The 20,832-nt window shown below is 37.1% G+C and overlaps 1 protein-coding gene across 1 annotated transcript in view; it reads left to right on the forward strand.

The window, feature by feature from the left end:
* SOX5 (SRY-box transcription factor 5) overlaps positions 1-20,832 on the forward strand; it is a 971,057-nt gene that overhangs the window by 324,938 nt on the left and 625,287 nt on the right. The window contains exon 5 of the mRNA XM_054719220.1: positions 4,087-4,152. The gene's annotated coding sequence lies outside the window, so the exon portion shown is untranslated. The remainder of the gene's footprint in view (positions 1-4,086; positions 4,153-20,832) is intronic.

The raw sequence follows: 20,832 nt of genomic DNA on the forward strand, positions 1-20,832 counted from the left end.
AGAAGGCCAAAGAGAATTAACATTTTTATTAGGTTCTGTAAGTACATATTAGTTAAATTAATCTTCACTTTAAAGATGAGGAAACTAAGGTTCAGGAAGGTTTTGCCACCTATAGTAACCTGAGGCCTGAACTCAAAATGAATTGTACATAATCCTGAAACATGTATTATTTTTATTTCTCCATCCTACCTTGTAAAATATACATTATCTTATGAGAAGCACCCAGTAACTTTCTGTTGAGTGAATGGACAGATTAATGGATAGATGGTTGCTATTCAACAGATCTCTAACTTAACTCAAAGCAAGATTCATGCACACCTTGGAGAAGAGAATGGGACCTTCTCTTTAACTTTCAACAGTAGAAAGTGTAGTTGAATAGTCAAACATGGGTTAAATAAACGAAGAGGTTAAGCACTCTAGGTTGTATAACTGGGTATATTAGGCTACGTAATCATATAACTATTATCATCACAAAATTGGGTAAATGTGATATAGTCTCCTGGGATAATGTAGCCGTTGAGTATTTCTTTAAGTGAATTCATATTAAAATTAAAGATTAAGTACATAGAAGAGGAAAACTTAAATTTTATCACTGAAATTTGATATTTTTCAAGCCAGAAATGTTTATTATCAAGATATCACTGTAATAAAGTATTGTTTTTTGTAAAATCATGGCACAAAAATATTAGTTTTTGCAGTTTGCATCATTCCGATTACATTTTATAAGTGATAAACTAATTTTAGAAGAAAAAGCCTTCTACTTTTTTGTTGTTTCATTTTTTAAATTTCTTTATTGATTAAGGTATTACATATGTGTCCTTATCCCCCCATTTTTCCTCCAACCCCCCCCCCCCACTCATGCCCTCACCCCCCTGTTTTAAAGTGTTTGTTTCCTCATGGGGACAAGGATGATGTGCATGGACACCCAGCCACAGAGGCCAGTCACCTCGCAAGGGAGGTGTGGGGCTTGTCAATCTTGTTCCCCCAGTAGCCTTGCAGCAAAGGACCAATACAGAGCTTGGCCAGGATAATGGCCCCACGGATGGCAGTGGCTACTTCTTGGAGCACTTAACACTCAGATCAACATGTCCATTGTAGTCCCCAATGGCAGCAAATGCCTTGAACCAGGTCCTCTGGCCAGGGGGGTCTGCTTTTGTACCAGCATAATCTTTAAAAGCTGTCCTTGAGGGATGTCCTCAGGTATCAGATTCCTCCATGGACAGGGAGAAGAGATAGATCTACACGGACTTCATCTTAATGACCTTGACCAAGTGGCCCAGCTTGGTGACAGGATTTCACTCCTTGTCCTTGTCCTTGCCTCCTTGAGCTCCACAGCCTTGGGGCCCTTCCCTGACCCTGTCCCCAGCTACAACCTTGGCCCTGATGCCACTGCCAAATTCTCCATGGAAGCTACCACAGTCTCCCATTCTAGGGCCCCCAGGGTCTCCCACAGCACCAACATCATCCACCTTTTGGTGTTTCCTTGAAGAAGAAGCTAATATTTTTATTTTGTTTTGCTTTTTTGATGTACAAGTTTTTCACATCTATTACTGAAATTTATACTTAAGTACTTTATTCTTTTTCATGTTGTTAATGAAATTGTCTTTTTAGTGTTATTTGCAGAATGTTTATTGCTAGTGTATAGAAGTTGAATTGATTTTTGCATATTGATCAAGTATTCTGCAACCCTATTGAACTTGTTCATAAGTTCTAATAGTTTTTTAGTGAGTTGATTAGGATTTTAAAAATAAAGTAATGTTATATACAAATAAAGATAGTTTTATTTACTTCTTCATTTCCAATATGGATATATTTTCTTTCTTTTTCTTTCTTAATGCACCTGGTTATAACCTCTAGTTTCAGTGTTAAACAGAAGTGCTCTGAGTAGACATCCTTGTCTTATTCCTCATCTTAGGGGAAAAGCAGTCAGTCTTTCATCCTTACATATGATAATTGTGTGTGGGTTTTGTTTGTTTGTTTGTTTGTTTTTGTAAATGCCTTTAATTAGGTTGAGGAAGTTCCCTTCTATTACTAGTTTGTCAGTGTTTTCCGCATGAAAGGGTATTGGATTTTTCTCATGAAAGCAACATCTATTGAGAGGATAATATGGTTTTGTCTTTAATATTATCACTATGGTATGTTACATCATTTGATATTTAGATGTTAAGCCAACTTTGCATCCCTAATATAAATCCCACTTGGTATTGGTGTATAATTCCTACTATTTTATATACTTCAAAAGCATTTTGGTACTCTAAAAGTCTCCCAAAATTATTGAAGCTTTAAAAAAATGTAAATTCCTATATGAACTAATAATCAAAAGTTAAAAAACCCCAAGCAGGTGGCTCAGTTGGTTGGGGGTCCTCCCATACACTAGAAAAGTTGTGGGTTTGATTCCCAGTTGAGGCACATATGAGAGGCTCCAGTGATGTTTCTCTATCACATCAAAGTTTCTCTCTAACATCAATTGCTGGGGTTCTTTTCCCAGCCTTACAAAGGGTTCAGCATTCTGGAGAAAGGGGCTGATGTGTAGATTCAAGAAGGAGTCCAAAGACGAAAGATAATTTTGAAAGGCATTGGGGGGTCAGAGGATCTTCAGCTAAAGGAACTGAAGACTACTTCTTGTCTAAGGTCCCTGTGCTATTTATTTAACACAATTTGTCCTAAGGCAAGGTGGAGATATACACTTCAATGGGTAGGATATCAAAGGGTATACAGAAGCATTGTCAGTTTGGGGAATAGCCTACAGCTGTTCAGGTGTTTGGCAAACAGGAGGCAATAAAATGACCTGAGCTGTCTGGCAGCAAGCAATCCTATTCAGGTTTGGGGGAAGTGCCATTTAGCCATTTCCAACAGGTAAACTACATATGTGGCTCAGCCATTGTTGAGTCCACCCAAGTCCCATCAACCTTTTAATGGAACTCTTGTAATTATTACATGCTGGAATTGGTTCCTGGCAATCAATGTTTTCTTTTCTCTCTCTCCCTCCCTTACCTCTTCCCTCCCTTTCTTTCTATATAAAATCAATAGGAAGAGGTATCCTCAGGTAAAGATTAAAAAAATAAGTTATACAGTAGCCTCATTCTAGATCACCTCTAAATCCCTGCCTCTGGTATGTTAGTCCCTTACCCCAGAGGTGGAATTTCATTATCCTAAAGGGAGAATTTTGAAGTCTTACTTAAAATGCTGACAGCATAAGCAGGTTGATGATACAGGTCACTCTACCATCACATACAGGAAATTTATATAATTTATATATCTAAAATTTTAATAAATATGTTGCCAACCAGATCACAAAAATCATAGAAATTAATCTTTTGGGGAGCCAAAGCTTAAAGAGTTGAGAATAGCTGATGAGCTTCCCCTTATAGAAATTATTCTATAGCCGTAAATAAATAATAAAATCATGATAAAATAGTTATGTATATTGAAAGTTTTTTTTTTAATTTTATTTTTGTTGTGATTTTTTAACCTAGAAATTGTCCAGTGAGTTTGTAAAACTCATATTTTTATACAACTTGGTATCCTCTGATAAGTGTTATTCCGTATTTAATAAATTTTAGTGCCCATTAGCATGTTTTTCATGAAGTACTGTAGCTGTAAGTAATGTTGTATTATAGGTATACGTTAAGTTAACCATCATGGACTATAAAGATGGTTAAAATTGTTTCAATAAAACTAGTCCCAGGGCTACACACCCACACATGTGCTTACATGACTGAACTAATGACATAAATATTTTTTAAAAATGATTTAATTGGTGAAGCTTCAAAATAACTGGCTCATATTTTTACATTAAAACTGTCCTTAATTATATCTTGACTGTCATTTACAAATGTTTGCTTTTCAATTGTTCATTATTCATTTATCAACCATTAACTGGAACAGTCCTGAGTCTGACCTTGTTACATGGCTATGAATCTGGTCTTTTGAAAATTATTACAATGAAAATTACAATCCTTCTTCCACAGTTTTGTTTCAGGAATCTTGTTTAACTCTCTTTATGATGTTTAATTTTTTTTTTCCACCTGAGTATTTTGGAATTACTTTGATTTCTCACTAAAACCTTTTCTTTTATTTTTATAGCATTGGAAGCTATAGATAAAACAAGGACTTCGGGAGTGGGAGAGATTGGACTGGGAGACTCAGCAGGTCAGGACATTTTCATTTTCATTTGCTGTTCATTCGTTTGCTATCCATTCTATGGTTCTCATGTCTCTTGCCACTTGTTTAGTTCTTGTAGTATGTGCTAACTTAGTATGTTCTCAGTTTTGCAAATCATGACTAACACCTTTATGTAAAGAATCCAGCATTTGGGTATGTTTTTTGTAGGATTTGACGATGAAAACATAATTTAAATAAATTTTCAAGACTAGAAGAAAATTTACAACCTAATAAGATATATTGATATACCCTGATTTCTACTATTCTTTATGGTATGTAAGCTGTTTTGAGGTGAAAGTTTCTTGATAATTTTTGTAGAATCAGAACCTTAAGTCATATAAAATGTGACTATGTAATCATAGTAGGAGAGCACTTGGTTCATGGAAACCAAGTTTTCTTTCTTCTCTGCTGTATTCTCGGGGTTTGGGTACACCTCCAAAAGCTCTTGACACTCTTCAGAATCAGTCTGCTTGCCAACATTAATCTTAAGTACTGAATGTTGACTACCATGTGTAAATGCAGGTTTATTAAAACATTCAATTTCTATGTAAATTGGAAGATCCCAACAGTCAAAGGGTCTGCTCTGAGCATTTGTCAGCCATTGTGGAAGGCTTGGTGTTAGCCACACTCCTCAGTAAGCTGGAACCAAGCTGACATCTGCAGTCCCATAGCCCTGGGCTTCACCATAAGTGACTTTGTGCTCATCTCTAGTTTTAGAGAAGCCTCCCACTCGCTTTAAACAGTGATTACAACTCTCACTACTGCTGCTTAGTTATTGATAGAAGCTTGGGGATCCGTTCCCTCTCTGTTACTCCTCCGGTGTTACCACCTCCACAACTCCTCTGCAGTTGGACTTAGCCACTCCACCTCCACGTCTCCTATTGAGCAACCACCAGTGGATTTTCAGTTTTCATCACACAGAGATAATGCCTTTGTCCTCCAGTCTGATCACACCTCTTGAAAAAAAATGGCTTATTCAGAAAGGAGCTAAGCTTCAAGTTCTCCCTGGATGCTTCAGGGATTTAGTGATTTTCTAGCATTAGCATTAGGGACTGCACAGTTTATTATTGTTATGTATCTTGAGAGAATACTACTTTCCATCTTAACGGAAAATAATTTCAAGTCTATCTTGCTAACATCTCTGCTTATAAATAAATATAGAGAGTCCTTAAACACAAAAGCTGTATTTAGAATGATATGCCTTAGTAATTGGGTTTGTAAGTATGTCTGCACAGATTCTTGCAGAGTTGCGAACCTCTTTTGGGTGATACTTTTGTAAAGAGTTTTTCTGGTAGTTAATATCCCCAAATATTTTAGTTTACAAATATCCTTGAACTAAACATTAAAAAGAGATAAATTGAAGCCCAAAGTGGTGGTTCTTCTTGGCATCCCCCTATTAATGTAAATATTGACATTAAATTGAATCTGGCTCTTGTGTGTCTAGAAGCGAAATCAAGAAAGAAGAGACAAATGCTTCCGATATCCCTAATCTTGTGAGATAGCAACAACCTCAATCCAGTCCCCCTATTTTACAAGTCTAAGTTGCCACCCAGGTCACATGAAATATTGCTAACAGAGTTAACTCTGTGTTTTTTGACGTGATGCAGGCCTTCTGCATTATGCTGCCTTCCAGCTTGTGGAGTACAAATAATTCTGCACACAGCATTGTGCGCACACACAGAAAATACATCATAATTTGCCATCTTTACCAATTTATAATTTGATAATGAATACAATCTATGCTGATACTTTGGATTTTACTTATATTTGAAGATAACAAGAATTTTAAGCTTACTTTTTAATGTTGTTTTTCTGGAGACATTTTCTGTTTAGATAGATGGAATGAAAAGATGATTATCCATCTATCCATCCATCATTCATTCATTCATTCATTCATTTATATAACAAACGTTCTTACTGTCCAGAGCTTTCATTCTAGTGGAGGGAAATATAAGTTGAAGATTTTGATGTATGTGTTTAATAGGATAAGTACTAAGAAGAAAATAAAATGGAATAAGTAGAGAATGGTGGGAGACTATATTAGATACTGTGTCTAAGAAAGGCCTGTCTGAAGAGGAGAGAATGGAGCACAGACCTAAATGGAATAAGAGTGGGGGCCATTTAGATATATGGGTGAAGAGAGTTACATTCAGTGGCAAGAACAAGTATAAGGAGTGTGCTTGGTGTGTTGAAGGAGTTTCAAGAAGGGCAGTATGTCAGGAAGAGAGGAAGGAGTGGACAAGAGATGAGAATGGGAGATGATATGGAGTCCATCACATAGGGCCTGGTAGACTATGGTAGGACCTTGACTATTGTTCTGAGTGAGATGGGAATCATCAAAGGGGTTTTAGCCAGTAAGGGGCATGATATGTCTCACATGTCACTCAGACCTACAGGTTGTATAAAGCATTTTTAAAATTATACTTTATCCACAGAATGTAAATTATAAATGAGAATAAATTAACAATGATCAGAGCAATTTTATCTGAGCGGGCTATTGTCCGATGATTGTGTTCAAGGAACTAATGATAATACATCTATCATTTTTCTATTTCATATCCTTAAATTGCAGAATTATTTTGCATTTGAATCATGTTATTTGATTTTGTATAATAATTCATTGTTTTGTAATAGGGACATTAGTGACAATGTCATGTAATAGTTAAATAGTGTACATTTGATTAGCTCCTTTGCACAGCCCAATTTCCCATTTGTTTGTCATCTATAATTTCTACTGAAACTAACTACAAAGCTTTGTATAAGTACACAAATAAGTCATGAATTTTATCTTCTATTTGCAAAGGAATATGTTTGATAATTATGTTATGGTTTTATTATAATAATCACATGACCCAGAAGAATATTTACTAGGAGAGTCATAGAATAGTTGAAAAAATAACAATTTAGTAGGAATTAGACGACATGAATTCTGGAACCAGCTTTGAAACTTACCAGGCTGATGACTTAGGGTCTTTAACCTGTCTTTGCCTGCCAATGACCACTGTTTCCTGTAAGGAGAAATGCACTGTTATTGTCTTTGCAGTCACATTACAGTTTTTAAGCCTGGGTACATGTATTAGGTGGTAAATAAAAATTGGTTAAGTTAGAAGTGACCATTTTTAATATAAATGAGAAAATAAGGGATATTATTTCATGTAAATAACAGAGATAAATGTCCATATTTATCTTTAGAAAGATTATCAGGTTAGAGAAGATATTTTGATCCTTAGAAGGAAGGGTTATTTCTAAAATTATTATTACTATCATTTCAAAGAATCAAAGTGACTATTAACAATGAAAATTTAAGAGGTGGAGGTACCTTCTTACTGGTGATTTTATAGCAGCAGTTTCCAATTTCTAAATAACTGTTTATTTTATTAAAAGTATTTCAGTCCAGCCAGCATAGCTCAGTGGTTGAGAATTGACCTATTAAGCAGGAGGTCACAGTTCTATTACAGGGGTTGCAGGCTCGAGCCCCAGTGTGAGGTGTGCAGGAGGTGGCCAATCAGTGATTCTCTCTCATCATTGATGTTTCTCTCTCTCTCTCTCTCTCTCTCTCTCTCTCTCTCTCTCCCTCCCTCTCCCTTCCTCTCTGAAATCAATAAAAATATTTTAAAAAAATATTTCAAATGTAAATTAATACATTGAAATAATTTTAGGACTATAATTAAGTATCTAAGCTTAGATTTCCATTATTTGGCTACCAAAATATTAATGTAACATATATATCCTATTTGTTTATGAGTATTTAATATAATTTTCCTAAAAATTCTAATTTATTCCAACAGAGATAGGAAATTATTCTTCAACATTATTTTTGGAAGGAGAGGGTATGCCTACCGCAAATATACATACACACCTACAATTATTGAATCTGGGGTGATTGCTGTCCCTTTCTGGGTGAAGGAGGTTCTTGTTCTCTCCGAAGTTCCGGAGTCTTCACCTATGCTCATACCCCATTTCCTAGGTCAGTTTCAGAAACATTGATTCTTTTTATTTATTTATTTTTTTTTAGAGAGAGAGAGAGAGGAAGGAAGAGTGAGAGAGAGAGAAACATCTATTAATTGCCACCCACACACACCCTGACCAGTGATCAAGCCCCCCACCGGGCTTGTACCCTGGCAGGGAGTCAGACTGGCAACCTTTTGATGCACGGGACAATGCTCAACCCACTGAGCCAAACTGGCCAGAGCAGAAACATGGATCCTTCCCTCTATTACCTTCCACTTCTTTACTGAAACCTTTAACATTTACACGTGCTCAGGATTCCCATCTTAAAACAAACAAACAAACAAATAAAAACTTCCCTGTGGTCCTTCTTCCTCCAGCTACCTCTCCCTTCATATATAAACTTCTTAGATGTTTTAATTTACCGTCTCCATTTTCTTTCTTGCCCTTTTCATCTATGAATTTTTTTTCATCATTATCATCTATGGAATCATGATGAGGAAGTGATGGAGAATTCTGTTTTTACTTCCACAATAACAGGAAATCCATTCATTATGCTGATTGCCTTTAAACACTTACAGTAAAATATGTAGCTCATGGATTATCTGAGTGATCCTATTTGCAGTAGTTAAACACGCTGATGTTACAGAGATCTGACAAACATAACTATTATCATATGACTACTGAGAAGTTTTTGGGCAGAAGTGCCAGTTAGATGAGGGGAGCCGCATTCTGAATGCTGAGTGAGTGCTTGCCCAGGGTGTCCCCAGGAACAGGAGCTGACACAGGTGTTCAGCACAGTTGCTTACTGCTTCCCATCAAGAAGGACGGGGGGTTCTTAGCGCTGCCGGTTGTGGCACTCGGCATATCTGGCAAGCAGTCAGCCTTGCCTGTGGAATTCCCTGGGGAAAATAAAAGCCACAGGGAAGTCATCAGTGTGACCCTCTGCTGGGTGGTTGGCACACGGCTGCTCCACGGGAAGGCTTTCAGTTGTCACTTTCTGAACGGGTAGATATCAGGTGGGGATGGAGGCTCTCCATTCAAGGTGCGGAAAAGAGGAGAAAAAAATGTGTTGAACAGACGCTTACCAAATAATTCCCAGTCGTGAAGCCTAACACCAGCTGATCTTCTGATAAAAGGGATTGAGGGGTGGGGGGAGTAGGGAGTTTCTTTGGTTCTGTAAGCACAATTATGAGCTTTCCTATTTAAGTCTGACCCATCATATTGAAATGCTGTCACTAGTATCATTAGCAACTAAAGTGTTGATAACATAGTCAAATGCACAGCAGAGTTCTGGCTCTTCAGTGTCTGGACTAACTCCCAATATTAGGAATAGGAGTCAAACTGCCATCACTTTTCCTGTGCTAACAGACGCCCTGCCATTAGCAGTCTGAAGGCAATTTTAATAAAATACATAGCCCTGCTGAGTTGGTCTCGGAAGATAAATAAGCAATGCAGAAGAGAAGCTTTTGTTTAAAAGTAATTATTTAAACTATGCATTACAGGTAATTTTCTTTTTACCAGTAAGGCAAATGCTATCAGAATTTCAATAATGATTTGGTGGCACTTATCTAAGTAATGTGATATTGGCATTTGTAAGAGTTAAGGCATTGCTTTATTTTCACTTATATACAAAATGAGGGCACATTGGATCCAGGTATCATGTGCATGTGTTTTACAGTTTACATTACATTTTTTTGGGTGAACAGTGTTGTATTCTTGGACAGATTTATGGAAATGTAACAAGCTGGTGATACAGTTCTGGGAATTGCAGACTTGACTTCCAAAAGCAGATTAGAACAGGAGGGCAAAGAACATCTTTTTATTTTCCCTTTGCTGTCAGAAAGGAAACCACATTTCAGTCTTTTAAAAACTCTTTAATAGGATGCTTGTACATAATCCAAGTCACGAGGGGGTGATAAGTGTGTGCATGTATCAGACAAGCCAAAGCTTTGTTTGCCAAAAGGTAAAAATCTCAGAAAGCTTTTTAAGAGTCTATTTGGAAACCATTAAAATGGCCACCTTTCCTTTTATTCTTAATAGCAGCACAATAGCCTGAAATCCTTAATATAGAATTAGCTTTGGCATGACAGTGGGCAGAGTAGGAACCTGCCTACATAATGTTGATGTAAGGGGCATCAGGAATCAGGAAGTGAAGCAGCATGGGCTTTCGAATGAGAAATACCTCAGTTCAAATTCCACTGAAATCCCAACTCTTTTTCATGACATGTCCCCCTACGCAAGTGATTTGTCTTCCCAAGTCTTTGTTTTCTCATCTATTTAATGGGGGTAATAATACAACCAACCTTGTATGATTGTTAAGAGCATGAAATGGGGCAATATATGTAAAACATTTAGGATGGTGTGTGGAACAGAGTAAGCACTCAGCAAATGTTTGTTTTTATTTTAATGAGCTTTTAAAAATTTCATCAAGAAAATGCAATCATATAAATTTTAACATAACATTTTATGTATTTAGCATTGTGCTAGGAGTTGAGATACATATATAGATCAATAGATGGTCTCGACTTCAAAACTAAATGTCTAATGATAGGCATTTAAGCAGATAATTCAAGTCCTTTGTGTGACTTGTTGTAATATTGGTATGGATCTTTGGGACATAAAGGAGACAGAACTGGATCTTGGTCATGGGCAAAGTTCCTGAAAACCTTCTTGGTTTGTTAAGCTTTCAAAGGGAAGACTCTAAGCTTTGTTTCCATCCTGTGCTATTGTGATCAAAGCCAACTATTTTTTTCCCCCATGAGTGATTTTTCCCAGCTCTTGTTCTTTCTCTTCCCCTTCCTTTACAGTTATGTAAACCTTTTCTTTGATTGTTAGCACTATGGTTAGATGATATCTGTACTCAGAGAGAAGAAGTAAACATAAATCAGCCACTCAAATGCTACTCAGCATCTCTGCTAAAATGATTTGAAGGAAGAGTTGAAAATGCAGGCTTTGTTCTCATAGTTTGCTGAATGGTGAGGGAAATTGGGACAAGCCTTTTGCACAAGGATTAGGCAGTGTCTAACAAATCACATATATACACCATTCGACCCTACAATCCCATTTCTAGGAATTTATCATGAAGACATACCTTCAACAATATGAAAATCACATGCCTAAAATTATTCATTGTGGCATTGTTCATAATTGTAAAATATTTAAAACTATTGACATGGTTATGCACAGGTGAGTGGTTGAATGTACTGTGGCAACTCTACACAGTGGAATAGAGTTGAACTATAAAAGTAATGAATGAATATTGTGATTTCTAGGCTACGGTGCCAAGTGAAAATAGTGCAGAGAGTTGAGAAGCAATAATACTTCAATAGTGATGAGCATGCCTAGTACCTAGATCTTGGTTTCTGAATATGATTATCTAATAAAAGAAAAAAAAACACTTCTTATAGAAAGAATGATTCTAGGGCTAGAATAGGAAAATTATGTATATAATGAGGTAATGGAATATTTTGTGGTGCTAAAAAGTAAGGAAGACCTACAAAATGATGCAAACATGTTGGAAAACTACTGGAGCCAACCTGAAGTAGCTCCTAATGGTCACATCTGGGACATTTGAGCAATAAAATAATGGATTGCACTCAATATGGTTCTCACTGTTATACCAAGTATTGAATAAATGGGGACTAAAGGAAGTTCTTTTATAACTGTAGAATACCACTTAATAACAGTAGGAATAATGATGGAAATGTAAAATCACCATTTGGTAAGTGCCACAGTAATAATTTTTTCAGGCCACAATCATATCTGGATGCTAAATTAGGGCTGAAAATATGATCACAAATAGGTACTTACATAGTGTCAAAATATCTTCTCTCAAAATACTTATTAATTACAAAAGGGAAAGCAGTAACTTTATAGTAGAAAAGCCTGGCAGATAAAACCTAAAACAAGTGATGGAAATTAATCAGTAATGAGCCATATCAGAATCATGGCTGTGATTCACTGAGAAAGGGACAAGAAATCATTTCTCTCATGTTCTTGCCCAAAATGAACAATATGAATTTTATTGTGAGGAAATAATCAGAGTTCAAATTGAGGGATACACTACAAAATAACTGGCAATGCTCTTAAAAAGTGTCAAGATCATGAAAAACAAAGGGAGACTGAGGAATCGTCCCAAATGGAAAGAGAGTAAGAGGACATGGCTACTAAATATTGGCTCATGGTCCAAGAAAAGGACATTTGTAAGACAATTGTTAAAAGTTGAATAAGGTCTGTAGATCGGCCATTTGTATTATCAATGTCTTGGTTTTGTAAGATGTTAGTATGCAAGGGAACTCAGTACTACTAGTATTTTTATAATTTTTTAGGTATGAAATTATTTTAAAATGTTAAATTGAAAAATACAGAATTAAAATGTATGCCTCAAAATGTTTGTATGTATTATACACCCTTTGTTATAAAGAAAAGTGTTTGCTATAAAAGAGGGTGATATTACTGGACTCCTGGAATAAAGGAAGAACTGTAATAAAGCGATAACTACCATTGGGAATGGGGTTTGATTCTTGTAACTGGCTCTGTCACACACTGTGTAAGCCTTAAGGGTACTTACTACACCTCTGCATTTTCTAGTCTATTTGCCAATAAAATAGGGATAATGATCTTTGCAATATGGTTTGTAATTATTCACTCCAGTGGAGGAGAGTAGAGATGTCGAGTATGGAGCCCAGCAACAATAACTAAGAAACACACACATGAAGATCAAGACTTAATGCCAATGAAGGAGCAACTGTACTTTAGGAGGTGTAAAACTCCAGGTTATAAAAATACTTCCAGAGAAGGAAGACAGAGTGAGTATATTCAGTTCACTGGATATATATAAAGAGATCAGTAGTCAGACACACGCTGGAAAGAATAGTGACATCCGTCAGTCAGGCTCTGAGAGTTCAGGCTCCTAAGTTAGAAACAGGTTCTGGTGACTCTCACCTGCCCAAGCTTGATGGTGCCTGTGGGCAGGGTAGTACTCCTTAAAGCTTGTGACAGCAGAGGCCTTTAATAGCAACTTAGAACAGTAGCAACTTAGAGTTGCACAGAGTTCTATGTACTACCAGTTGGGTTTCATATACACTCATATTTAAAAATTTCATGCTCAACATAGTTATAAGATGTAGACAGTTTTATTTTATTACCTATGCTTTTTTTATAGAAGAGGAAACTTTCATTCAGCATTTCCAAAATCATATAGCTAATAAGTACAGAAATGATTTTGATTCTAGACCAGGATGTTCACTTGCACTTATGGAAACTCCTTCTAGTATCAGAGAACCCCTTCAGTTGACATGAACATTTGTGTAGAAGATTATTTGGAAGATTTTTTTCCCCCCGAGGAAAAAATACAGGTCAATTGATTCTATCAGATTTTTCAAAGGAGTCTGCAACCTAAAAGAGGATAAAATAGAGATTTTCTTTTCACACTAGTGCACAATATGGAGTAGCAATATTTTTACCAAACTTGGGATTGCAGAACTCTTAGAGTGCACATGCTCAAGAAGCATCATTATCAATAGCATTTACCAGAGAGATTGCAGGACTTGGCCCAGCATCCCAATAGCTAGTGCCAGAAATCAAAGCAGAACTCCAGATACTGACAGTCAGGGCAGTGATTATCCTATTGACCATGTTATGAATTGTGTTCAGTGCAGATAGATCTTTGATAGTCTAGCATCAACCAGCAAGAATGGAAGTCTGCTTTCCTGGCCAGGTATTACTCACTGGAGGAGGTAGAACCCAAAGGAGCCTTGAGCAGTAGCTGAGTTCCATTGTCTGCTGAGGCATGAATTAGCATTTTGAGCATTAGGGTGATTTGAAGAAAATTCTGTAGATTGCTTAAGAATCCTAGGAGTGGAGTTATGGGCAATGATGCAATTATACAACTGTCCTACCTATGCAGAATGAAAAGCAGTTTCAATCTGACAGAGGCCTTGGAGTAAATATTCTGAGTGTGTTGTCTCATTTAGCACCTGAAAGTCTCCCCAGAGGTTCAGATTCCTGAATTAGTCTAGGGCACAGGATAAGATCCTTCTGTCTGGTTGCAGTATGCTATTTTCTTCAAAGAATACTTTGAATGATCTCAGAGACTTTCTATGGCTTTGACTTTTGCCAAAAAGGTTACAGTATATGCCAAGAGACATAAATATTGTCTCTATCTATAAGTGTGTATATTGCCATAACAAAGCAGATCAAATAAAAAACAAAACAACAACACTATTTAATTCTTCACCATTAGAATCAGACTCCCTTGTCTATTCTATATAATAAAAGGCTAATATGCAAATCAACCAAACAGTGGAAGGACTGGTGGCTGTGATGCGCACTGACCACCAGGGGGCAGATGCTCAACACAGGAGCTGCCCCCTGGTGGTCAGTGACCTCCCACAGGGGGAGCGCCGCTCAGCCAGAAACCCTGAGCCAGGCTCACAGCTGGTGAGCGCAGTAGTGGTGGCAGAGCCTCTTCCGCCTCCAGAGCAGGCAGGCATTCCCGAGGACTCTCAGACTGCAAGAGGGCATAGGCTGGGCTGAGGGACCACCCCCCTCCAAGTGCAGAATTTTGTTCACTAGGCCTCTAGTTATATATATTTGACTTCTAAACCAAGGATTTATGAAAGACTTAATATCAAGATGTTTTATAAAGACCATACAACATTTAAAATACAATCTGATCACTAATGATTTAGAGAGCAATACAGAATCTAGGCTCTGTATAGTGCTTATATAAGCCACTGATTTTATAGACAAGGAACAGAGGCTCAGGAAGGTTAAATTTTGCATTATTTTACATAGTTAATAAGTGACAGAGCCAGAAAAAGAATCCATATTTCCTGATTCCTGGCTTAGTTTCCACTATGACATGGTACCTCATGACACGAATGAGATTAGAGCAAAATTATATTTGTTGAAATGCATGAAAATGGTTGTGGGCCTTTTTAAAAATATATATTTTTAAATTTATTTAATGGAAGAAAGGAGAGAGATATAGAAACATCAATGATGAGAGAGAATCATTGATTGGCTGCTTCCTCCATGCCCCACACTGGGGATCGAGCCCACCCCCCAGGCATGTGCCCTGACCAGGAATCAAACTGTGACTTTCTGGTTCATAGGTTGATACTCAACCACTGAGCCAAGCTGGCCGGGATGTTGTGGGCCTTTTGATAATGTTTTGAGGAGGCAGTGATGTCATTCTTTCCTTGATTTTATTTTTTAGTTTTACACTAAAAATAATAAATAAATATCCTTTATCTACCTCAAATTAATAAGGTTCTACTAATTATTTTTTCTTCTAAAAGTCTGCCTATAGTTTTGAAAAATACCTATTGGCTCAGAATAAATATATGCACTAGAGTTGCTAACCCATTAAGTGACTAATCTAAGAATCACTTCTCTTGTTAGGTGCACTGGATTGCAAATGTCTTTAGATAATACTGCAGTGGTAGTGTAGGGATTTGCAACTGGCAGGAAGGAATTGAATTGCCATCATTTGGCTTTAGCAGGAGTTAGAGTCTTGTCTCCAACATAAGCATGAGCCAAGGTGCTGTCTCCTTTTTTCTAATTTTAGTTGGAACCATTGGCACTGATCTTACCTAGACAGACTAGTGTTATTTCTACCCAGCACAATCTGCTGGCATGGCTCTATTCCAAGCCATGCAGTTGAACTTCTTCCCCTGGTTTACCAAATAGAGATATGATTGGATGTAAAAGGGTAGGAACTTTCACCTTTTTCATTAGACAGCATCCTTTCAGGCATAGAGATCTAAGTTTAGTTGGTTCAATGAATGACTCAGAGAGAATTGGCTGTTATGACTGAAAATGGCAGCATGCTTTAATGGTGGGTCATGACAGAATTTCTCTGGTGTTTTGGTTCTGGTACATGCCTATTGATACGCTTAACTGCTCAAGGGTGGGTAGAAAGGTGAAATGCGATGTCTGCTTTGCAGCCCTCACCTATTTTTATTGGTGCAGATGAGCTGCACAGTTGTCTTGTTGTGATCACTAGTGATGGGCATTCATCCCTCCTGGGATCTCTCACGACCGCAGTCACACTGGCCATGCTGTGGCTCCCATCTGCGTCCATTTATCACAACCCTCAGTGAGACCCCTTCAGACTCTCAATGCTCTCCTTCAGTAACTCTCAACCATGGAGTGTCAAGAGTGGATGACATCGGGGACTCTCAACCCTTGACCTACTATGCAGCCATATCTGAAAATTTTTTTGGGTTTGTCATGGAAATCTACAAGGCTACTGCCTCACAGATAGCCATTCTAGAAGATGGTCACAGTCCTCTTTTTGCTCAGAGAATAAACATAAAGGGGTTTCTACTATTTCCCATTTCACCAAACCTCTACTGTGGACTTGTCCTGCAGGAATTGGAGTGCATGGACCTCACATTAGCATCTGAGGTTTCTTTTCCCTGGTAACTTTTTTTTTCTCCATAAATTAAGAATATCCAAAACACTCAGAATCTTTTGCTATTGCACAAATACCGTGATCTTTCCATGTGGAAAGGCAGAGGATTTTCCCCTCTGGTTCCTTGTGACCCAAATGAGAAGGACTATACATGGAATCGGGGGTGTTGGCAGGTCAGGTTGCTATTTCATGTATCACCATGCAGGGACTCAATGGTAAATAGAAAAGACAGACTCTGTCCTCAGGGGTTCACACTGAGTTTATTAATTTTTGTTGTTCTTCAAAACAACAGATATAAACACACCCACAAATAGAGAGTTTCTGATAAACAACTAGAGATTATGTTTAAATTTTATGAAAAGGAGGACTTTCAAGTATATGTCACATCCAGAAGATCTGGTTGAAAAATAGCAAGTCATTCTCCAAGTGGAAAAGAATGCCATAAATTTAAACCCCTACGCTCCCCTCTCTCTTCCTATCTCTGTTCTCTAACATTTTTCTGTCCCCTTTGTGGGTAACATGCCTGCCATATTCTGGTGCTAACTTTTGCCTGGTTTTGAGCAATGATGAGCTCCTCGCTCTCTCTTTTTAAAAATGTATTGATATTAGAGAGAGAGGACGGGAGAGAGAGAAACATCAATTTGTTGTTCCACTCATTTATGCCTTCATTGGTTGCTTTTTTGTATGTGCCCTGACTGGGGATCAAACTTGCAACCGCAGCATATCGGGACGATGCTCTAACCAACTGAGCTACCCAGCCAGGACAAGCTCCTCTCTTAACATGGCCCAATAACATTAGTAATAATGAATAATAATCAATAAACGCTTGGAGCTTGGTTTATGTGTGTTAGATGGATTATGTTATTTAATTATCAGAGTAGAGTTTTGCAGAAAGTATCACTATTATCCTCATTTTACAGATGAGCCAGCAATGCAAAGAGAGGGCAGATGATCTAAGAGCACATAATAAGTGTGTAGACCAGGGTTTTCTCTGGTCCAAATTCTGAGTCCCTATCACCGAGAAATTGTCTTCAGATTCAAGTAACAGGACCCAGGGACAATGGTTTGAATAGGGAAGAGTTTGTTTCTCTTCCATAATACAAGAGGATCACATACAGCCAAAGCCAGCTGTTCCAGCATGCTCTGAGGGGCCCAGGCCCCTTCCAGATTTCTCTTCCACCACACCAAGGAGAGACACATCCTTGTTGTAATGCTTACAAGAGGGTTGGTAGGGTTTCAGCAGGCTTGCTCTAGCTCATGTCAAGGCAAGAAGTAGAAGCACAGAGAGCAAAGAGCAGAAGGTCCAAAGCAGTCAGAACTCTCCTCCTTCAAGTTCCATTTATATCTCAGTGCTATTAGCAGGATTCTATTTATATGTTTAATTGCTTTATTATAATAAAGAGATATTAGGTAGCCAGTTAGTATTCTCTGACACAGCTTTTAACCCCCTGCCACACTGTCTTTTTCAGTCCTATTACAAGAATAAGAATATGGAATTTATAAAAAATATGTAAAATAAACCATACATTTTAATTTGTCTAAGGTTTCCTTCAATTATGCTTATTAAAATACACACCCACACACATATACAAATAAACACACAAAAATATATTACTCTTGAATGAAAGATATCCATATTCTGATGGAATCTTTTCTATAGAATCTTCAGTAAATATTTAACACAGACCTGCTTATCAGGGGTTAGTTATTAAGCTAATCTGGAATGAAGAACGGAGACATTACCAGACATTACCAAAATTTAGAGAAATTGTTAACTGATTAAATCCTCTCTCCAAATTAAAAAATGCTAATTGATAGATAGTTAGTTATTGGGATAGAAATGTTTTCCTATAGTATAGACTATTCTGAGTTGTTTATTTTTCTCTCAAGCCTGTTGAAACAAAAATTACTAATCACAATATTATCTGAAGGATGCAGTATGTTTTCAACTTCAAGAGAGTAAAATTCTATGAACTGAATTATCACTTTGTATCCTAATGTTTGAATAAAAACAAGAGGTTTACATTTAAGCAATGAGAGAATGTTGGTTGAAGATTGCTGTAAGCTATAGTGTGTAAGTTCTTTACTCGAATGTTCTTTGACAAAGATTTGTCTTTGTTCCCTGTTACCTCAGTTTCTCCATTTAGAAACACTACCATATATACACAACTTGTTCATGGAGTTATGTTTTTTTCTTCAGTAATATATATTACAACTAGTGGCCTGGTACACGAAATTCATGCACGGTGTGTGTGTGTGTGTGTGTGTGTGTGTGTGTCCATCAGCCCGGCCTGCACCCTCTCCATTCTGGGACCCCTCGGGGGATGTCTGGCTGCCAGTTTAGGCCCGACCTCTGTCTCGCAATCTGGGACCGCTGGCTTCTAATCACTCACCTGCCTGCCTGCTTGATCGCCCCTAACGACTCTGCCTGCTGTCCCCCACTGGCCTGATCACCACCAACTGCCCCCCCACCAGCCTGCTCACCCCCAACTACCCTCCCTGCTGGCCTGATCACCCAAACTGCCCTCCCCTCCTGGCCTGATCGCCCCTAACTGTCTCTGCCTCGGCCCTGCCACCATGGCTTTGTCTGGAAGGACATCCGGAAGGTCTCCCAGTCTAATTAGCATATTACCCTTTTATTAGTATAGATAGAATGACAATTCATAGGAATTCTGGCTAACTCGATGCTCTTCTCTTTTTACCCATGTGTATGGTACACATTGTTTTATTATGTCATTGTGAATGTGCTTAGTATATACCAGGGGTGGGGAACATCTGGCCCGGGGGCCATATAAGGCCCATGGAATAAGTTGGTCTGGTCCTTCCAAGGTATTAAGGGTGAGTTAATTAAATGTCTGACCAAATATAGCAGGAACATTTTTAAGTTGACAATTTTGTATGATCCACGAATGATATTGTAAATATCCAAATGGCCCTTGGCAGAAAAAAGGTTCCCCACCCCTGGTATATACTATTGTTTTGATAATGAATTGGCCCTCAACTGCTTCATATATAAGAACCATGTGCTTAAAAGCAGATAGTACAAAGTTGGACCAAACCAAATATATATATTTTAATGTCTTTATATATGGAACATATATAAACAAATAGGCAGACTCTACCCACTCCAGGATATTTGTTAGGAGTTTTAGGTTTGTTCTTAACAAATTCCTAACATGAGTGTATTTTCTAATTGACTGAGAATGTTGGTTAGTTGAATTTTCTTTAAGCAAGGATATATAGACTTTTAACATTGAATACAACTTTATATAGTCTTGTCAAATTTAGCTTACCTCCATTAGAGGAAATTAGGACAATTGGTGAATATAGACTAAAAAGATAAGCATTTTGGATTATTTAGGTTCATAACTTTCTCTTATTCAGTAATTGTTTTTAATTTTAATTAGGCAGGTATATTGAGTTTTCCTCCTTCCCTTTTTAATATTAAATTTGCCAAAGGTCTTTTTCATATAAAATAAATATGTATGAAAAGGTAATTAATATAAAATACTTTGCTCTAATTACTTGAATATTTCATGTGAAAATATTAAATAGACCTAAATTAGTTGAATAATTGTCTCAGTTCCCTTTTAGTTTATATGTTGAAATCATGGTCTTAGATCATAACTAAGACTTTTTCAGTCACAGGAAGTGAACTGAATTTATCTTAAGTTGGTTGTTATGAACAACTTGGTGACTTCCAGAAATGTGAATTTACTTGTTTTTAAAAGATGACTCATTTAGTATAAAATTTCATGTGATAATTTTCATCAATATTCATGATGTGATCATATAACATTTTTTCTAATGTTGTTTTCCATAAAACAGATTATTTTAGACTGCAACTAGTAGATAATTGCTTTGAGTTTTAAAGATAAGGATCATTCAATGTTTATAATCCCCCAAAACACACATATAGAGCCTATACTATGCCCATTTCGAATGCTAGCCCTTCAATATAACTGAATCTTGCCATCAAGCCTATTATATAAGGAATCTCATTTTTTTTTACTTTATGAACTACTATAGTTGACAAAAGGGATTTCTAAAAGATAATTGTATTGATTAATTCAATTTCTGGGTTGAGCATAGGTTGTAAATTGGAGATCACTCATAGAAATTGAATACAAGGAGAAAATCTTTTAAATCTTTTTTTTTTTTTTTTTTTGCTGTGTGTATTGAATGATTTATGCTGAACTCCTAAAAGCTTTCCAACCTCACAGAACTTCAATAAACTTCTAATGGAGTCCTGAATGCCAGCTCTATTTTTGTTGTTTGTACAGTAGGTGGGAAAT

The sequence above is a fragment of the Eptesicus fuscus genome, chromosome 7, assembly GCF_027574615.1.
Source record: "Eptesicus fuscus isolate TK198812 chromosome 7, DD_ASM_mEF_20220401, whole genome shotgun sequence".
Classification (NCBI taxonomy): Eukaryota; Metazoa; Chordata; class Mammalia; order Chiroptera; family Vespertilionidae; genus Eptesicus; species Eptesicus fuscus.